The sequence below is a fragment of the Pocillopora damicornis genome, chromosome 5, assembly GCF_964200805.1.
Source record: "Pocillopora damicornis chromosome 5, jaPocDami1.2, whole genome shotgun sequence".
In the NCBI taxonomy this organism is placed as follows: Eukaryota; Metazoa; Cnidaria; class Anthozoa; order Scleractinia; family Pocilloporidae; genus Pocillopora; species Pocillopora damicornis.
Window position 1 is genome coordinate 18,717,696 of NC_142674.1, and position 22,386 is coordinate 18,740,081.

General features: G+C 38.3%; 1 protein-coding gene and 1 long non-coding RNA gene across 2 annotated transcripts in view; one reads left to right on the plus strand and one right to left on the minus strand.

Moving 5' to 3' along the window:
* The window catches only part of LOC113664492 (SRSF protein kinase 3), a 75,063-nt gene that overhangs the window by 3,478 nt on the left and 49,199 nt on the right, over window positions 1-22,386 (minus strand). The window lies entirely within an intron of this gene.
* Window positions 262-3,475, plus strand: LOC149045786 (uncharacterized). Its single transcript, XR_016186832.1, has 2 exons — window positions 262-597; window positions 1,593-3,475. It is a non-coding gene; the product is annotated as an uncharacterized LOC149045786 (long non-coding RNA).

The window sequence follows — 22,386 nt, forward strand, 5'->3', positions numbered from 1 at the left end:
AACATAATACTCAGAATTGTCTTTGTTTCACAACAAACCATGCAGCAATCACATTTGAGTGCTACCTGCAGTTCACGGAATATCTTCAACGGTGGGGTTTCGCTTACCCCCTTAAAAACCAGAGAAACAAAATGAAAAGCTAGAGGTATTACCTGCGGACGACTTTAATTTGCGGTCAATTGGCAGTCGATGAAGACAAAGTCACGTAAGACACAAACTTCATTGCTAACAATTTAAGTTGAGCGAACAACGACGAATATTAGCAGACTAATTATAGATATGTTTATGACCCTTCGAATGTCGATGAACTAAATAATAAAAAACGTTTACAAAAGATTTTAGGTTGGTTCATAATATTTTTGACTGCGTAACAAGGGCTAACTCTGATATATCCATAAGATGAAATGCGACAAACCATGCAGCAGTTACATTTAAGAGATTTTTTAGAGTGCATGCTCCGACATAAAGCGCTACCTACAGTTCACGGAAAATCCTCAACGGTGGGATTTCAGAGAAACAAAATGAAAAGCTGGGAAATGTTAAATGCGGATGACTTCAATTTGCGGTCAATTGGTATGCGATAAAGACAAGTGTCAGGTAAGACACAAACTTCATTGCTAATAATTTATGTTGGGGAACAAGGACGAAGATTAACATGCCAGAGGTACATTTCTGACCCTTCGACTATTGGTGAAGTGAACAATAAAAAAAGTTTTTACCAAAGATTTTAGGTTGGCACATAACATTTTTGACTCTGTAACAAGGGCTAACTCAGACATACCCGTAATGAAGATAGAATGCTTCGTTTTAGTTAGAACTGTAGGGATGCCGTAATACGTATGCATAGGAGGACACTGGGGTTTGCGATATTGCGCCAATAGTGGAAAATTTGTCTTGCAGTATTTCGGTATTTTGGGCGGTATCAAATATTATCCTCCAAGTCTTCTAATGTTTTCCGAGCCATTTCCAGTTTCCGACTCTTTCGGAAACAGACCAAATTCGAAAATTACCCGACTGAAACTAGATTTACATAAGTCAAAATTGTTCCGGATTCGTTTCGCCGTTTACACACAAGTAGAAAAATCAGAAGTAAAACCTCTTCTCTTTGGTTGTGTCTGTTTGGTTGAATCTGAAATTTAAAGTTGGAACGTCGTATCCGAAAACTTTTGAGTCCCGAACGTTTGAATATTTACAAATTCTAAATTGCCATTTCCGTGTTGTTTGTACTCTGTATATCTTTGGGGAATTTGCCCATTCTTTTCTTCCAGTAATGCAGCCTTCAGAACCCAGAATATCCCACTGGAATTCTTGTCTTGAAAATTAACTAAAACCGAAAATATGGTTCGCTTTAATTTTGACCCAAATATAGTTGCACGAATATAAGAAAGAGCTAATAAGATTAAACATCAGAAACACTGAGAAGAAAAGAATAGAAGCTTTGTTCAATTAGGATTATTTTTCTGCTAACTGCATTGTATTGTGATCCGGTACAATACTTCGTGGAACGAGTTTGTGAGAATTATTCGTTGCTTGAAGTACACTACTTTTGCCCGCACTCAACAATGTTTAAACCTTTCTAATCGCCTCTTTAGTAAGCTTGGAATGGAAAAGGTGCAACAGCCAGCAGTGGAAGATGCAATTCGTCAAGATTGTAAAGAACAGAATGTAGATGACAAGTTCACGTGGATCTTGCAGGGGATTTCTGTGAAATTCGTGGAAAGTTTGCCTCTTTTTCCACTCCTCACAAGTAATGGTTATCCTGGTGAGCGTTCCCAATTTCCTGGTGTCTACCCTATATACTACCTTGGTCAAAAATTGCTCTATGGAGACCCGGTCAGTTCATCAAATGACCAACCTGTCTACGTGAGAATGTCTAAAACAAGGGTTTTAATTCGCCTCAACAGCCACCGCGGCTAAGTGTAAAAAGCGAAAGACTTACAGGTGCATGATTTCATGGTACGATTTATGAGTTCAGACATAAAAGATTATGCCCCCTTAGAGAGGGGTGCTTATAAAGTACTATAGACCTTTTCGAAACGATATGACAGTAAAGTTCTCTTTTGGAAACAGTGGGGACGAAAATAACAATTGCTACAAATACCATATTGATGAGGATAATGAAACAATAGAAACCATGAAAGGTGTAGAGGGTGTAGAGGTAGCACATGCAGAACGTGTAAAAATAACACGTTTGCACTTTCTAAAAGAAGCCTTTAGAAAAGTAACAGGTTTACCCAATCAAAAAAATCCGGTAGAACATTTAAAAGTGGTACGTGTAGAACCTGTAAAAGTAGGTGTACACAATCAAAAACGTGTAGAACCTGTAGAATGTGATGAGGAGTACCAATTAGTACAGCAGACCCAGCGCCTCAATCTGACCACAACACCTTAATTTGTAAATCCGTCATAATTGGGCTTAAAGTTTTTAACTTCAGCTGCATGTAAATAATTTTATTTGATCTCAAGGGAATGTCTGAGTAATTAGCAACTGCTGGACGAGGTTGAGAAGAATAAAGTAAAGAAGCGGGGACGAGTATATCAGTTAGTTTTGAACTCCGGAGACTAGGCCATTGACCATCGGGACATATTGAAGAGTCGCCTAAATTTGTGGTAACCCAGTTCAAAAAATGCGTGATCATTCGATTACCAAGTTTGTTGTACATACCTGATTTTTGTTTGACGTTGTAAGCTCCTAAGCTCTTGATTGTAATACAAATTCTCCTTGTCGGCACCTTAGTAAATGTGAAGAGGACAGTATTGAGAATATGCATACTGATGTTAGGGTGTAAATAGTTAATTGGGTTGACAAAATTGGAAAATTTCACGAAGCTTCAGTATTTCTCCAGTTAGTTTTTCATTCAATCATTCTATTACGAGAACCTGACTCTGAAAGTCAAGCTTTTAATTGTGGCTTTTACTGGGTCTCTCCACCAACTATAGCTAGTTTTGTTTGTTTGTTTGTTTGTTTATAAATCTTCATTATGGAAGAACAACTGGGAAAATTGCGCTCACAGAGAAAAAAACTTCACGACTAAACTTAACTCGTGGCAAAAAAATCCTTTGAAACATTAGGGCAAGTGTACATAAACTACATGATATACATAACTACTTCAATTTAACTCGTTAGTTAAAGAAGACTGCTCACTCTTGTGATTGGTCAAAGGTTTTATTGGTTTTTGACACCTTTTGATAGTTTTCTTTGCCGACACTAAAAGAACCCAAGTTGCCAAATGTGACACATACTTAAAATTTTTATTCGAGGCTGTTTTTAATTGTAGATAAGTTTCCAAACCAACAAAATAAGTCAGAAGTAACTTTCCACAACTCTATACAAAGGTGTGGTCTGCTCACTATATAAAATCAAAATTAGTCTCTTTGTCGTAACTAATCATTGCAGTAAGCAGTAGTTAGATCAATAACTCCGTGTAAGTATAATTTGTAGTAACCTGAATAAATACTTCGTGTTTTGCTCAAATTGTACTTCTTGGAATAAGATGTCCTTTTTTCGTGGTTTTTCTACCATACTGAGTCTCCGGAATGCTTAATTCCTTGCACAGGCCGCTTGAATTTGGACGAAACTGTGACCGTTTGGAGTTTGAGAACTCTTCGGGACGTTTTTTGGACCTTTTTTGTTCCGCAAACTTAACTGACGGAATTGAAGTATGCTTAAACCAAGGAAAATCTAAAAAGAGCGTAAGAGTGTAATGTTCACAGGGTAACGTTCACATCTGTACAAAAATTTTCGCCTCATCATCTTTCACCGGAAGTGAACTGTTAAGCTCCAAACAAAAATATAACCTTAGTTAAATCCGCTACTTGCGACTAGCCGCTTTATCTTTCTATCTTCGCAACAAAGCGTGGGTTTTTTAAGTTAACGGAGCTCGACCAAATACAAATCCATCTTTGGATAAAAGGGTTTCAAAGAAAAACAACATACTCTGATATCAGACAACCCTTGGTCACCTTAAGAGTGTGTCCACGAGAGCGCCAGGCAGTCGCGCTACATGCCATCTCACCGATTTCAATGAAACTTTGCCGGTTTAAAGGGTCTACCCCAACACTAAAAAACACAAAGTGGTTTGTTTCCGGGGGGAGATAGACCATCCCCCGGTTTTTCTTGGTTTTCACTAAGGAAATCGTCTCAAAATAGGTAAAATGTATAAAGCTCTCACTGCAATGGTATTTAACCAATTACTCTGAGGGTTTGCACACATTTTGTTACATCTTTAGTTAATGTCCGACACAAGTATAAGGCAATTTGATTGACGGCTTGTCAATCAACAGAGGCAAATAAACGACTGTGTTTTTAGACTTTTCAATTCATCCAAATATTTGACAACTTTGAGGTCATATATCTCCCCCTGCCAGAAAGCTACAACGCTAATCTTAATTCTCCTTTATAATCCATCATTTCATCTCTGAAAACGATCAAAAAAATCTTTTGGCACTACCACATTTTTGTCTTGAATGCCTTTTAAAATCTGCGACTGTGACAAGTTTCTCACAACTACACCTGTCAGGCAATTCTGGCTCTAGCTGATCACTTGGCCAAATAAACCTACATTTTTAGCTCTTCATACAAGATGATTGATCAAGAAAACTAAAAAATGTGAAAAACTTTCGAGATTTTTCGTAGGAATGGAAATTTTCACGTTTAGAGAGACGCATGTAAGCGAAAAATCGATGGGAAAATCGTAGCTTTTCTTTCTAATGTCGTTTATTACGCTGGAGATTTGCTAAAATCAGCAAATATGGCTTTTGTGCAGCACAAAACATTCATTAGTCTATTAATTTGATTGTTTTTTATCATTATCGCACAGTTCACAATCGGGGAAACTGTAATAGGAGAGGAGATTTTAAAGTCAAATGTCGCGTGCTTGTTGACGTACAAGTTCCCGTGATTCGATTTTTTATCATCATCATTGCACATTTTAGGAGATTTTAAAGTCACGTGCTGCGTGTTAGTTAACATTATTATGGTTGAAATTATTACAAATTCGGCCTCTACAGACAAGAAATTCTCGTTTGAGAGCAAATATCAATGGCGCTATCAAACTAAAAACTGGGCTACTATTCCGAAAAGAAAATTAAAATAGCGTTGTAGTTGTCACTTACCGCCATCAAACATTTCCATGCAGAACTCCGCAAAACTAACATCTGTTGCGTGACGCGAACACTTCCGTAGGAATTATTCAAGCGCGTTGTTCGTGCTGTCTGCAAGATAACAATTTCAGAATAATCTGCAGATCTCTATGATTATTTGCTTGCTTCGATAGTAAAGTATCTGCATTTTTTTGAAGCATTCTGTTACTACATATAAATCTACATCTCTCTCGATCCAGTGTTGCCGGCATTTAATTGCGTGACTTATAAAATTTATTGAGAATGAGCTAGCAGTATTTTGACCAGTAGGCTTCCTGCAAATTTCCCTTGATAAAAAAAATCCTATGACATAGTCAATTATTTTCGTGAGCAAAGACAATAAATATGAAAGAAAAGTGAGATGCAAAGGTCCTTATTTATTTATTTTTTTGGCTTAATAGCAGCTGTACCCTCTCCTCCAGTCTTCGTCTAAACCTTGCAAGGTTCCTCCTTATCTTCTGCCTTGTTCGGTCAGTTTCGACTTCTGAAGCTAGATCATCGACATCCGCCTCTTTGTCCTTATTCATACATTTCTGGCCGGTGTCGTCTCTTAAACTCGATATTTGGGAAGACACATAAGAGGCGGTTGCCTCATTAGTTTCCTCCCCTACACGTCTAGGAGATAATTCTTTGCTTTCTGAGAAAAGGCGGCTGCTTTTTGTGTTTTCCAAAGAGCCCATCTAAAGTCCACTTGGCTAGTTAGGGATTGCTCGTCAAAATTTTACCTGAGGTCCGACCTTGAACGTAGACACCCCCTACAGAATGGTAAGTCTTCGTCCATTTCCTCTTGATCTTATTATAGGCGGATTTTTTTGTAAGCTTCATTTTGTGTTTGCCTTCAAGTTCAGGTGCTTTTGGATGGCAGTGAATGACTAAAACGTCTTGACACATCCTTCCTCTTAGCAAGAATATCTCGCTTTCTTGTTCTGTCTGTGACGGATAGGGAATGGTTCTCGCGATGACCCGCGTTCAGAGATCTGTGCACGTTGCTGATAACCATCCACTTCTACGATTAGTTTGCTGAAGGTTTCTAATGTGATGAGCCTAGTGAGACCCTGAAGTGCCCCAAACTGTGCCAGTCGCCCGCCTCTATTTATGTGAGCGCCTCTACAGTATCTGCGTATCCCTGGCAATCATATGATATAAAGTTCATCTCAGTCACAAATCACTAGTTAGGAAACCTGATGTTCAGATGAGCGCTCTTCTTGCCCTTCTTCCTTATTTATTGACTCCAAGATTACAGTTACAGTATGCGTTCTATTAGGTCTAGATTCACCTCGGCACCAGGAAGACTAGCCACCGGCTTTGATTTTTTCTGCCATCTTCAGATTTACCTCTCTCTCAACTTTACGTCTCCGATTTTTATGAGGAGGATACTAGCATTTACATAATGCGAAATCGTGGCCTTTGTAACCTTCAAATAAGCCAATAGGAGCTAGAGTAAGCTTCTTCTCGGGCGAAACGCATGTTTGGGATACATTGACGTCTCTCAAATGTTTTTTATGCTTGCACCCACGAATTTATGGGTATGAGCTGTTGCCGTCCCTGGCCTGGATCTACAGTTAGTCGCAAATGAACAAGACAACTGCACCATCGTTACCCTATCAATTCGAATGTTAGGTTGAATCGAGGCCTTTTTAGACAATTGATTACTTATATGGCATCACTATGAAGACAACTGATACACGTACACTACATAGGATTAACAATGTCTGTTGCGCTGTTGCGAGAGGGAGGAAAATATTACCGGAAGTGTAAACTCTTTAAGAGTTCTAGGGACGTTTCAGAGATGTCAAAGCGACATCGCCCACCAGTCAAATAATTTTCCAAAGAATAAATCTGGTGAGCGTGAGAAAACGCACATTTTTTCATTATTGTGATCAAAGCGCAATGATGTACCTAAATTGGTACTTACGATATTAAACCATTGATTATGACAGGGTGAGCTTAATTTTTCTGTCGAGGTCGACATGACTTCACATTTAAAGCGTTTTTGACGTAACAAACCGGTGAGCATCACTGCACGAACTGAGAAAGTAAAAACTTGTATTTATCTCACACGCGTTTCGTCTGACAATAGTAGACTTCATCAAGGAGTTTTACAAGTAGGGTAAGAATAAACTTGCTCATATAAAAAATAGTAAATAGGTTGTCTCTTTACTATTGAAGTTAGTGGAAAGAATTCGTCAGGTGCGCATACGGTGTTATACATGCGTGACATTTTTCGGACGTTACATGTATGAGTATGTGATCCGCTTAAGGGTCACAGATTTAGTGTAAATATTTGACCCCTCAACACATTACATTCTTGTCCAGGTTATCTCTCTACTTTGCAGAGGTCTTAGAGCGCTTCATTGCATGGATTTGCCTCCTGCAGCCAGAAGGTTAAAAGCGAATTTCTCGGGCGTAATTGCTTTTGATTTCACAATTGATGTTGTCACAAACACAATTTTTGGCAGTCACGAAACAAAAAAACTTATCGGGAACTAGTTTCATATTCTAATGGAAATAAATAGCAAATAAAAACACATTCCCTTGAGAAATAAATTATAAATTACAGGGTTCTTTGAAACAAATAGTGTTAGAAAAGGTTTCAGTTCTGGTGAATATTGACTTTTCGTAACGTACTTCCAAATCTGAGGGAACGGGGCGAGGAAATTAAAATAACATACATGTGTGATAATGCAAGGAAGAGAATAAAAATACAAATAAATAAAAAGGAGAAAACATAGGAACCCGTGTTGCAGCGTGCAGATATCTTTCGAGCCAGACCTACACACCAAGGCCTGACACCAGACAAAGGAACAATCAGCGAAAATAATAGCAAATGCAGACGACATTTGCAGTCAAAAAACAGGAAAATAATATAGCGGAAGGATTAATTAAGAGTGTGTCCACGAGAGCATCAGGCAGTCGTACTTCATGCCATCTCACCGTTTTCAATGAAACTTTGCCAGTTTAAAGGCTCTACCCAAAACTTTTCTTTGGTTTCTGTTTTAGTTTTTTTCGGGGGGGGGGGGGGAGATAGACCACCCCTTCCCCCTCCTAGCTTTTCTTGGTTTTCATCAAGGAAATCGCTTGAAAATAGGTAAAATGTATGAATTTCCCACTGCAATGGTATTTAACCAATTACTCTGAGAGTTTGCATATATATTATTGCATCCTCAGTTAATATCCGACGCACGTATCAGTCAATTTTATCGACGGTTTGTTAATCAACAGAGGCAAATAAATGACTGTGTTTTTAGACGCATCAAGAAAAGCGGATCAGCTGAAAGTTGAGCAGGAACAATGGCGGAAACAGCTTTATAATACACGCGGGATTTTTCAAATTTCCGATTATCATACGAGCGGCAGATTCAAACCATCAGCAAAACTGATGATACGACAAATCCTCCCCGTGAGGGTGATTATGGTAGATTTTTTTAGGATGCAAATAGTCACGGTGGGGTGAATGGTGGGGCGACTGTAGCTTTCGTATCTGAAGTAAAGAAATGTCACCGTTTTTTCCTTTACATTGCTTAAAATTGACGAAAGATATATTCAATTAGAGGCTCACTGTGCGATACAAAGGTGATGAGAGCATGTGTAACCGATACTAACGTCCGAAGCTTACCACACCGTTGAATCATGTAGAAGACTATCGTCATTTGCTCGATTGTTTAATGTGCGGGTATTTAAATTTCGCGCTGCGTGAATGAGATTTTGTTCCTGATGCGCACAAAAAGGTTCATATTCTCCTTCCTCTAGCGTGTGATTTAAACCTGGCAATAACGTCCGAAGCCTCGTGCGTCGTTAATTCATGTAGTTTTTCTTTCTCTTTCCGAATTTCAATTCAACGAAAGGAGTTAAAAAAACAATGGCGAGTGGAAATAGTCGCACACGCTCGGTCAATTTCTCCCATTCGACTCGACAGTTCAATCCGAGTATATTCAAATTTCGCGCTTCGTAAGCAAGAAAAACTGAATAATCTCCTCCCACAATTTTTTTGTGTTTACACAAACCGACATCAAATTGATACCTATTCATCCTCTTGTGTGATAGCAGGAGGTGAAATTTTTTTTCGCATAGTCATGTTCTGCTAGTTTCTTCCTTTTTTTTCTGCTCAACAGGTTACGTGTATTCAATCACATCACTGACGCTGTCAGATTCATCTACCAAATTTTAGGGCAATCGAATTTCGCGCTACGAAAGTTATCCTATTTTCTTAGTTTGCATAAAGCGCTGCGCAATCGCCTCCCATAACTTGCTTACCGTAGCGTAAATGCATAAGCCCAGCAAAAACTTAACACGCGAAAAAAATCACACCCCTTGATTCGTTAAATGCCGCCTCGGTTGATTGAGAACAAACATAAAGTTCTAACGTCCGCTTTCTACAAAGGGAATATTTGGGAAAACTGTTGATAGCTTTATAATTTTCATAAAGACTGTTTGAATCCGTCGTAAAACTGTGTAAGCTCAAGCAAGACCTGCTTTTTTTCTCCGAAAGAGAATATAGAACAAACGAAAAACAAAATATTTGTAACTTCTCCATTGTGAGACTTGTGAGTAAAATATCACACTCTCGTCTTTCCGGCGTTTGACTGAAAACGAGAATAACTCAAAATAGATGTCCTCTCAAAAACTAGAGATAATTTCCTCGATCAGTACATCTTGTGTCATCAACATCGTTGCAAGAATTCTGTGCTTTTGTAAAACAGGAATCCTCTTCTTAGGTAGACTTGTTGGTTCCAGAAAGTAAGCGCTTCGTTAGAAAACAGCTGTGCGCCAGCGCCTGCCCTCTACGAACATTTGGAGAAGCTGTTGACAGCTCCTTACTTTTAACAAAGATTGTTAAAATCCGCTGTAAAAATCTGATAGTTTTTAATGAGAGAGACTTACTTTTAAACAGGACCTGCTTTTTTTGCAAAAGATAAATAAAAAAAATCGCACCTTCTTCATTGTGAGACTTGTGAGAGAAAGAACATTACACCCTCATCTTGCCACGCGTTTGATTGAGAACGAAAATAACTCAAATACATGCTTTCGCAAAAACTAGAAATCATTGCTTTGATCAGTATATCTTGTATCATCAACATAGTTACACGAATTCGGCGCCTTTGCAAAGAAGGATCCTCGTGTTAGGTAAACATGCTGGTTCTAAAAATGATGAGCGCCTCGTTTGAAAACAGGTGTGCGCCGGTACAAGGTTTTTAATCGCCTCGAGGCTCTCCACTGAAAACAGTCACTTTCGATGGTATTTAACACCGGTAGTAAGACCAAAAAATATATTTGTACGTTGAAAAAACTGACTGGTAAAAACTAGGCGACTTTGACTTACATATAGAGAGAGGTGGTTTAAATGAGTCACTGCAACAGGGATAAATTTAATTATTATTGAATTTGCGAACCTTTGGCTCGATGCACTAAACGAGGGTCAAGTCTACCCCTGGGTACACCGATGGAGATTGATTTTACTAGTGCATATTTACACTACCCACTCCCACAGTGCAGCAAAATTGTCACTCCGATAATTTTCTCGATCAGTTACGAGCTTTTTCGCCTCCCTTCGGCCAAAGTCCCTCAGGACTACCAATTACTCAGGACTTTTGTTTGGAAAGTTGACCCGGAACAATGGGCCATTTCTTCTAGTAGAACCGGACATGACACTAAGAGAAAAAATCCATTTTGATTATTTGCAACCAACGGCCGAATTGATGCGGTGCTATTGTTTGCCAAAGGAAAAACTACGGGATTTGAACCCATGACCTCTGCGATACCGGTGCAGCGCTCTACCAACTGAGCTAACAAGCCAACTGGGAGCTGGTCATGATGTTGGTTCTAAATAAACCCGTGAAGTGATGAAATAAACGGTTGGAAAGTCATGTATTTGAACTGCGGATAAAGACGTCTCAACCCCTATATACACACTGTAATCAATTTAATAAAATTCATCAAGCTAAGGAGTACTAAGTGCAAAATTTTCCTCTTTATCTATGTTTGTGTGAGTCTCAAAACCATTTTCCCAAACCATTAAAGTCTCTCGTTTCTTCTCTCAAATTCACCTGCATTGCGTTTGTATGACATAATAACTATAATTATAATGCCTTTGCACCTGACGTGACGTGCGACACTTTCAAGGAATTAATAATGACATTTTATAGTCCAAGACACATTGCTCCAGTCAATCCGTTGCACTAAGTTAAATTCTTCGCCGCGTATATTCTACCAATTTAGCTTTTTGTGCAAAGAGCCCAAACAGGAAGAGGGAAGTTCATTTCTAACATTAATTTTCATCTTGGCTTGAAACCAACAGTTTCTATCGTAACCGATAGCTACCAGACTAATAAAAGAAAACGCTTTTGGCTAAAGAAGTCTAGTGTTGGGCACCAAAGAACGTTGGATCTTGGAAGGTAGGAAATGCTGTACTTAATGCATGAAAAACTTGAGTTTGACTTTCACCCCATGGTAAGATTTGATATTCAGCCTTAAATCCTATTTCTGTGTAGTTGAAATAAAACGAAAATGAAATTTACCGAGCTTCCAAATGTGGGTATCACAAACACTTGGCGAGAAAACATCTTCAGCTGCTTGAAAGAAACAAGATAATTATCATTAAATTTTATTTTCTTGAACAAAACATTTACTATGTTAAATAATAGGGAGTTTTTAATCCAAAAGTTTTTGGATTAAAAACGTACAACTTAACGTCTAAGTATCTGCTTTTCCTAGCGTTTTTCGCCGTCAATTGGACCTAAAAAAGAATTAATCGAATTTTTTGCAATGTTGGTCAAAGGACTAATTTCGGTGTCTAATACGTATGTTAACATGTGAAGATATTCCTAAGAGACTCAGTTCTCTCCATCGAGGGAAGACTCAAGAAGTGGGGAGAGACACTCGACTACGTCTCGTGTTTCTCCCTACACTTCTTTCGTGCTCTAGCCGCTTCCTGCGTGCTTTATGACAGAACAGAGCACAGACAAGGCTTCTCTATTTGTTAATTAAAATCGCGTATTGTGCAAGTCTAAGAGAAAGTTATTAGCACAAAAATGTTCAATGATCAGTTTAAAGGTACTCACCTCAGTAGCAAGTGGCATCTGTCGACCGTTAAATTGCCGATTATTTCGATATTTCTGGTTTGGGAAATATAGAGTTTGACATTTTTAATCTAAGTTTACTATTTCCTGGAAAAAGTCGAATTGTCCAATGTATACTGAATTTATTCATACATCACCCCATGTATGAATCTGTTGCGTGATGGCAGACAAAGATGGCTTGTCTCAATTGAAATTAGCATAAATTTCCTCTTTCTATAATAATCGGTCTAAATAACCAAAGGCGATCGTGTAAACTCAAGTAGGAAAAATCTGAATTTTCAAGGACCTGTATAATGAAGAAAGAGAAGAAAGGTTTATAAAGAAGAATAAAGTTTTTTTTTATGACTTATCGATCACGAAATAGAAAAGGAACTTGAGAAAAATTTGCGTATAGCTTTTGTTAATGGCTTTTGTTCTCTTCCCTAAAATAATATCGAAAATGCTCTCTACAAAAGACAAGTGATGCTAGATGCTACCAATTTTTGTCCTTGTTTCAACTTTTTTTTTTTAACCGTTTTTTGGGAGGGAGAGGGCTGGAGCTATTTATCTAGGGCCTTTTTATACAAAAAGTTAGGAATTTAAAATATAACAGCGGTAACAGCGACATCAACAAAAACATGCAATTAAAAACTTTACTCAAATTTGTCTTGTCCCAAGCATTTTATGTGTTAACCTCCTTTATCTCAGCTGAAATCATGAGGAAATATCTGAGCGCGGAATTGAGACATATGAAATTATCCTAAATTCCTGTTATCAGATAGGCAAAAATCCGCAAATGAAGGCAGTATTAATTTTCCTCCATTTTTCCTGGGCTGGTTAAGTTACGCGGAACCTATAATTTCTTTTTTTTTTCTTTTTACAAGAAAGCACACCAAAAGTAGAGTTATAAGGAAAAAAGGATCTAGCAACCGTTTCCTCATAGACTCGTCTCCTTAAAAGACCGTAAAAAATGAAATAGAGGCAATGCATAATTCGAGGCACGAATAAAATTTATTGGATGTCTTACCACGTTGATGTACTACGAGCCTGCTGCTTAATGTTCCTTCATGATTTTAAAAACCTAAATGTTGTAATGTTTCCGTGATGGCTAAAAGGTTCCAAGGATTCTGTTATCGATTATAAAACAACGATGTAATGCCACTTTCTGAGTGGCCTTGAGTTGTTTTCCTTCATCGGAAGCAGTATTGCTATGTTTGTCAGCGTTTAACTTCCCAAACTGATTATTTCATGAATGCTTAAGTAAAAACCAGGCAAATCCTAATTTACCCTTCGTTAAGTGTAAGATGAAAAGTTCAGGATGAAGACTATAACACACACGATGCTTCGCAAAGGAAATCTTACGAGTTTCACCACAATATTCTGTATTTCTAGTCTTGCATTTCCTTGATTGCTAATTCCATATTATACACATGCACGTACTTACTTCGTTTCAAGGCGCCAATGAAACACATTTAACGAAAGATGAGTCGTAATCGATAGAAAAGTCCACAGGAGCTTTACTCGAACAGTTTGGTCTCTACGTAATTGCAAAAAATAGCACGATTTAATTTATCGCCTGCCTAAATAAAGTACTCTCTACGTCGTTGAAAACGCGAATGAGACCATTCCAATGGTAAACAGGGCCTTAAGAGCGACGCTGAATAAGTTCCCCGAAAAATGCAAGCCTCTTTAACTTAGGCAAAACCCCATCTCTTGAAGCTGTTTTTGAAACAACTTCACTCTTCTTTACTGGAACTTTTTCTTGAATTTATGTTCAGTTCTTCGCCTCAGATACAAAACAAATAGGTAACGATTGTTGAAAAAAGTTCGTCTATGCATAAGTTCTAAAGATTGTTTGACAGTTTTCAAATTAAACCATCCGTTCATTAAGACTAATACAATTGCATATCTTAACAATAGAGACTTAATGACTAGAAATGTGAATCACACTATTTTTCCGACGTTTTATTTCTTTAATAATAATGAAGTTCGAAATTACTGAGCTGTTTTTCAGTGGCATATCACATCTAATGAGAACTTAAACAATTTCAAATGTAACTTGAAAATTCGAGCAACTTCCGCCGAAGAATTAGACAAGCTGGAAAAATATAGGAGATAATTTATTAATGAAGTAATTTGGTGTCCTATAGAAAGACATAAACAGCTTCTGGTATCTGTCTTGTCTGTCATCTTGAACAAACATTTACTATATTAAATAATGGGGGAAAATGTATTGTTTATTCTGGTAAAAGTGCGCCTAAAATATGTTTTAAAACTCCTACGGAGTGCGTGAAGCCGGCTAAATGTTTCATCGTGCACAAATTGTCGGGATGATTTTGTCATAAGGACGGAAAACGTTGTGCTTTTTGTCTAACTTGAGGTGACAAAGCCGTAGGAAAAAAATGAACGATTTTACAAGAATAGCAACTTTTCAAATAATTTCGAGCCATTATTACCTGTTGATTTAACGTTGCGTGAGACAAGACAGACGACAATTCAATAAACTATGAGTAATATGAAAAGGACGTAAGCAAATTTCAAGATAGTGTGTATGGCGAAAAAAAATAGTCATACTTGCAGCTCCATAAATTTATTTGAACTACAATGTCGACGACTCATTAAAAACTGTCATGTTAAAAATATTTATCAACAAATTTTAAGTATTTGGTATATCAGCGTAAATTTACATCGCATTTTGTTTAATCTGTTTGTCCTCATTGTCAGCTTAAATTTGTATTGTAGCTCTGAAGCCCTTGAGGTTTGAGCAGATCGTTTGTATTGCGTTTTCTTGACGTCCGTGAATTATGGTCATCGTGGCTTTCGCGCAAGGTGGAGCTGTATAAATATTCATAGTAAATTCCGACACGAATCGTCAGTATTTGCTCAAAGACTTCCTGGAGGCCAGAGCAAGTTTTCAAACTAAAATTACGTTACAGGTTGATGAAAGTCCTTTTTAAATTAGAGAACTAACTTTCAAAATCACAAACAAGTGCAACACTGCCTAAAGCAAAAAGGAAAAAACTCAATTGAAATCCTATCGTGATAATTTAACGTTGAGGCGCTTTGAAAATACTAGACAAAATTAAAAAGAGGTAATTAAGTGTTAACAACTGAGTTGAAAATGTAAATTGGCCACCGTAAAGAGTAAAAAAGCTGACGTTCCGAGTGTTAGCCCTTCTTCGCCACATCTTTTTAAAGCGATGAAAAAAAATCACACCTTCGTTGGATGCCACGCCCAAGGTAAAAGACAAAAGGAACAAATAAAAAGTGATAACAAACGCACTCTGCCAAAACCTCGAAAAAACTTGCTTTTAGCAGTATTTCATTCTAAAAACATTTCTAGAATTCAGTTTTGACAGTTTTTAGAAAAGTCTTGTACGAGCAAGATCTGCTTTTCCTTTTTTAAAAGTAGAACGGTCACTCCAACTTCAAGCAGTCTCAAAGTACTTAAATGAATAAATCCTCTTCTTAGGTAGACTTGTTGGTTCCAGAAAGTCAGCACCTCATTAGAAAACAGCTGTGCGCCAGCGCCTGGTCACTGCGAAAATTTGGAGAAGCTGTTGACAGCTCCTTACTTTTAACAAAGATTGTTAAAATCTGCTGTAAAACTCTGGTAGTTTTTAATGAGAGAGACTTACTTTTAAGCAGGACCTGCTTTTTTTGTAAATGAAAAATTAAAAAAACTCGCACCTTCTTCATTGTGAGACTTGTGAGAGAAAAAACATCGCACCCTCATCTTGCCACGCGTTTGATTGAAAACGAAAATAACTCAAATACATGCTGTCGCAAAAACTAGAAATCATTGCTTTGATCAGCATATCTTGTATCATCAACATAGTTACACGAATTGGGCGTTTTTGCAAAGAAGGATCCTCGTGTTAGGTAAACATGCTGGTTCTAAAAATGATGAAGGCCTCGTTTGAAAACAGCTGTGCGCCAGAAACAAGGTCTTCAATCGCCTCGAGGCTTTCCACAGAAAACCGTCACTTTCGATTGTATTTAACATCAATAGTAAGACCAAAAAATATATTTGTACGTTGAAAAAACTGACTGGTAAAAACCAGGCGACTTGACTTACATATAGAGAGAGGTGGTTTAAATGAGTCACTGCAATACGGATAAATTTAATTATTTCTGAATTTGCGAACCTTTGGCTCGATGCGCTAAACGAGGGTCAAGTCTACCCCTGGGTACACCGATGGAGATTGATTTTTCTAGTTCATATCTACACTACCCACTCCCACAGTGCAGCAAAATTGCCACTCCGATAATTTTCTCGATCAGTTACGAGCTTTTCCGCCTCCCTTCAGCCAAAGTACCTCAGGACTACCAATTACTCAGGACTTTTGTTTGGAAAAGTTGACCCGGAACAATGGGCCATTTCTTGATACGACTTTTCGATTCACCCAAATATTTGATAACTTTGAGGTCAAATATCTCCCCTTGCCAGAAAGCTACAACACTAATCTTAATTCCCCTTTATAATCCATTATTTCATCTCTGAAAAGCATCAAAAATATTTTTGGGCACTGCCGTATTTTGTCTTGGATGCCTTTTAAAATCTGCGACTGTGACAAGCTTCTCTCAATAACACCTGTCACGCAATTCTGGCTCCAGGCGGTCACTTGATCAAGTAAATCTACATTTCATCGCTCATTATACAAGATGATTGATCAAGAATGCTAAAAAATGTGAAAAACTTTCGAGATTTTTGGTAGGAATGGAAAATTTCACGTTGAAAGAGATACATGTAGCTAGGCGAAATGTTGGTTAGAAAATCGTACCGTTTCTTTGTTCTGTCGTCTATTACTTTGGAGATTTACTAAAATCAGCAAATAGGGCTTTTGTAAGGAAAGAAACCTTCATTATTCTAAGATTTGATTGTTTCTTATCATTGTCGCACAGTTCACAAGAAGGAAATTGTGACAGGAGAGGAGATCCTAAAGTCACATGTCGGGTGCTTGTTGACGTACAAGTCCCGTGTGCAACAACTTCTGCTTTTCCAGACCGTAGATGACGGGAAACTTTTCCCCCTCATTTGAAAGGAAATATCAATAGCCTCACGAAATTCGTTAACTGCGCCATGTTTCCAGAAAACAAGATTGGAAAATGTTGTTTCCTCTTCCCACCATCAAGAAATTCCACGCAGAAATAGTATTTGTAGCGTGACTGCGTGACGTTTCTTGAGAAGTAAAAATTGTTTACCTTTTTTTTCAAGGTAACACTTCTAGAAAGTTCTTAAACCTTCTGTTATTTTATTTGCCTGTTTTTTGACCGCAAATATCGTCTACATTTGCCATTATTTTCGCTGAGTGTCACGGCCTTTCCAGCTTACACGTGCGAGCCAGTTGGTAGGCAGCACTCTTTCGTGTTTTATTGCGTGGTGTCGGGTTTAGGTGTGTAGGTCTGACTCAAAATATATCTGCACGCTGCAAAAGGGCAAGCCACACGGGTTCCTATGTTTATTTGTATTTTAATTGTCTTTCTTGCAATATCATAGATGTATGTTTTTGTTTTCATTCCCTTAGCTTAGCGCGTTCCCTCAGATTTGGAAGTAGGCTATGAAAAGTCAATATTGACCAGAACTGAAAATCTTTCTATCACTTTTTGTTTAAAAGAACCCCTGTTGCAAACGCTGATAAACACTGATGAAAATGGCAATATTGATATCGGCGCTATATAATAATTGTTATATTAAAGAATAAGTTCATTTCTCCCAGTAAATTAAAGAAGGGGTCAATGTTTTGTAACACCCGAAGATAGACATCTCTGAAACGTAATGTAACTTTCAAAGAGTTTACACTTCTGTTAATTTCCTCCCTCTCGCAACAGCGCAACAGACATTGTTTATTCTATGTAGTGTACGTGTATCAGTTGTATTACGTCTTCGTAGTGATGCCATATAAGTAATCGAGTGTCTAAAAAGCCCTCAATTCAACCTAACATTCGAATTGATAGAGTAACGATGGTGCAGTTGTCTTGTTCATTTGAAACTAACTGCGGAATCAAATATTACTTTTCTCGTGCTGGCCAGGGACGGCAACAGCTCATACCCCGTAATTCGTGGGTGTACAGCATAAAAGAGAGACGTCAGTGTATCCCAAACATGCGTTTCGTCAGAGAAGCTTATTCCAGCTCGTATTGACTTAATTGGAGCTTAGGAACCTCGCGATTTCACTTTATGCCTCAAATATTGCGCACGACGTGTTGTTAGATTCTGACCTTCGGGTTCGTAGATCCAGTATCCTCTTCATAAAAATCGGAGACGTAAAGTTGAGAGAGAGGTAAATCTGAAGATGGCAGAAGAAATCAAAGCTGGTGGCTGGTCTTCTTAGTGGCGAGATGACTCTAGATCTAATAAAACGCGTTCTGTAACTGATATCTTAGAGTCGGCAATGAATAAGGAAGAAGGGCAAGAAGAGCGCTTATCTGAAAACCAGTTTTCCCAACTGGTGATTTGTGACTGAGATGAACTTCATATCGTATGATTGCTGGGGATACGCAGATACTGTAAAATAGAGGTGGCCAAGCTTTCCTCTGTTTTTGGAACTGCGACAAGCTTATAGCGCAGACCAACTGGCGCAGTTTGGAACACCTCAGGGCCTCGTTAGGCTCATCATATAAAAAACCTTCAGCAAACCAATCGTAGAGGCGGGTGGTTATCAGTGTGCACGAATCACTGAACCCAGGTCATGGCGAGAACTGTACCCAATCCGTCACAGACAGAACAAGAAAGCGAGACATTCTTGTTAAGAAGAAGGATGTATTAAGAAGTTTCAGTCATTTACTTCCTTCCGGACCAAAAGCACCTGAACATAGGCGAACACAAAGTGAAGCTAACAGAAAAATCCACCTATGATGAAATCAAGAGGAAATGGACAGAGGCTTGCCATTCTGTGGGGGGTGGCTACATTCAAGGTTGGACCTGAGGCAAAATTCTGACGAACAATCCCTAACTAGCCAGGTGGACTTTGGATGGGCTCTTTGGGAAACACAAAAAGCAGCTGCCTTTCCTCAGAAATCAAAGAATTATCTCCTAGACGTGTGCTGGACAGAGGCGGAGACTAGTAGGGCAACCGCCTCTTATGTGGCTTCCCAAATATCGAGTTTAAGAGACGACACTGGCCAGAATGCTGTCTAAGACTAACTGGTTGATAGAGCAGCAAATTGCTCGATACTTCAGCCGGCTATCTGTCCTAAACGAAAGATGGTTTATTCAAGAGGTCCCCGAGGCCGATGCCAACGATTTAGCTTGCAAAATGTAGACGAAGACTGCAGGAGCTGCTGTTAGGCTACAAAAAATACAGACCTTTGCATCTCACTTTTCTTTCAAATTTATCTTCTTTTCCCACGAAAACAACTGGCTATGTCTTGGAATTTTTTCATTAAGGGAAATTGCAGGAAGTCTGCTGGCTCATTCTTTAATTAATTTTACAAGTCACGCAATCAAACGCCGGCAACACTCGATCGAGAGAGATGTAGATTTACATTTAGTAATAAAGTGCGTGAAAAAAATTGAGGATACTTTACGATCGAAGCAAGCAAATAAACATAAGAGATCTGCAGAATATTCTGAAATTATTGTCTAGCAGAGAGCATGAACACGCGCTTAAACAATTCCTACGGAAAGTTTCCGGGTCACGCTACAGATGTTAGTTTGGCGGAGTTCTGCCTGGAAATGTTCGATGGCCGTACCTGACGACGACAACGCCATTTAATTTTATTTTTGAAATAGTTGCACAGTTTCTAGTTTGATAGAGCTATTGATATTAAGAACAAGTCTCAGTAAGAATCAAACATCTTGGGAAATGAAAATTTCAACCCCACTTCAAATTTTGCATGCAGTTAGGCACTCAGAGGGGATGCACAAAAACGCCCTTTTTGAAGATCGCAGCACTCTTGTTGCCATGGTAACAACGGCTTGTTTCATGCAAAAACGTCGCAAAAAAAGAGTGAAATGTTTATTTCTCTATCTCAAGAGTGTTGTTGAAGTTGGCTGATCTACAAAAAAGTATCCTCACACCGGTCATAGTGTCATAAACATGTACGTTGTCACGATGGCGTGACGCTGTATTTCTCCATGAAGTTTCCATCGGTCGCCCCAAAGAAGACGAGAAATGGACATTTTTCGATATATCAGCAGATTTCCGCGCATTCTAAGTAAAAAAAAACCCCTCAAAAAAGAAGAAAACCCCAACTGAACACTCGTAAACACAGAGAGTCTGAGAGCAGAAATCGCAACTTGTCAGCGGCAGTACCACATGTAAAACCCAATCGCCACAATAGCGATTTGTACGACTCGCGCGAAAATAATCACAAAGTGGAGATTTTGAACTAATCAGCATCCCTGCGGTACAGCGAACGGAACAATGATTTCATCGCAATCGATTTCCATAAATTTAGCTTTTTTCAGGCAGTCTTTCATGTGCTCGAACGTTATATTGGCTTTGAGCCTTGAGATTTATTTCCCTTGAGAATAAAATGCTATAGAAAGTGCTTACAAAATTACAAAGGAACTATTTTTGGTGTCACCTGGACCGAGAAATACAGATTTGAAATAATTAATGCTGTCACTGATGAACAAAAGGGCACAATCTTCTCAGTTGTTAGCTTTATAATCTCCACAGACTAACATTATTGGACCGAACGATCTCCTTTTTCTTCCTGGTGAGCCGGCCACCTCGGGGGAAAATTAAAGAGACCTTTGACTTCCTCTCTTGTAAATCACTGGGAGATTGCGTTATATTCATCTTTCTTTAAGCTTGTAAAAGATATCCGGGAGAAAAGTATGGAAAATAATGGTGATGAAATCGCTGTTCTTTTTCCTGAAGGACATGAAGCAATCCAGATTACATATTAGCCATGGGGAGTTTCGTTCAAGTGACAAGTTACGATTTGCGTGTGGATAATAAGTTGTTTTAAAGGTGGAATTATGACATTATGATATCATTAAATCTTTTATTTTGAACTTTGTTATGATTCTTTCTTTATCAAGACATGGAAGGAAACATTGATCGACTCGATAGCACTGCGGTGGTGATAAGTCTCTCCTCATCATACCTTATGCAAATTTTCTAACAGTTTTCGGACAGTTTTCAGATGATTCGAAATATCTTAGTTCCTGTCACAAGGAAATGATAACTGCCCGAATCTGCTCTTTGTAAGGAGATACCTATGTCGTTCAAATTGCTATTGTTGCAAGTGGGTTTTACATGTAGTACTGCCGCTGACAAGTTACGATTTATACTCTCAGATTCTCAGTGTTTACGAGCGGTTAATCAAGGTTTTCCTCCTTTAATTTATCTATTTTTTTGGGGGTGTTTTTACTTCATAAAGCGGAAATCTGCTGACATATATGAAAAACAGCCATTTCTCGTCTTCTTTGGAGCGACCGATGGAAGCTTTACAGAGAAATACAACGTCACGCCATCGTGATAACGTACATGTTTATGACAAATGACCGGTGTGAGGATAGTTTCGTGTAGATCAGCCAACGTCAACATGTTTCAAATGACATACAAGTTTATCAGTGTATCTTCAGAGGACTTCGGATTGCTCAAAATTCCCATGAAAGAAGGTGAAGCACTCGAAATCTGGATGATATGCACACGATTTAAGGTGTAATGTTTGTAGTTACGTCAAGTTGTCCTCCATAAAGGTTGATCAATTTTTTTTTAAAGATGACAACCAGAGGCGAGATTTATCTTCGGGATATTGCTCATAAGGTAACATTCTTTAAAAGCCTTGCAAGTTTCATTTGTTTGAAACATTTGTTGTTGAGAACATCAGATGTAAACATCGCCAAATTATGCAATATCTGATTTTTGCCCCTATAAAAAGTAGAGGCAGGCCCGCAGAGATTTTTACATATTTAAGAAATAGAATATTATACCCAGCTAGGAGAGTAGTTTCAGTTCCAGAATCGGTGTACTTTTGGAGAAATTCAGATAAACGTATCCCCTGTTTTACCCGTCAACAAAAATGACCGAAACTTTACCGAGATAAATAATCTATTGGTGTGTTCACATTTACTCCCAGGGAAAATTGAATAAGTCAAAGTGAAGACGAATGATGTCACTATGTATGGTAGAAGTGCCAATTTGTAATGTTTTATTTAGCTTGAGATAGAGAAATAAACATTTCACTCTTTTTTGCGACGTTTTTGCATGAAAATGAGGCCCCAGGCCTC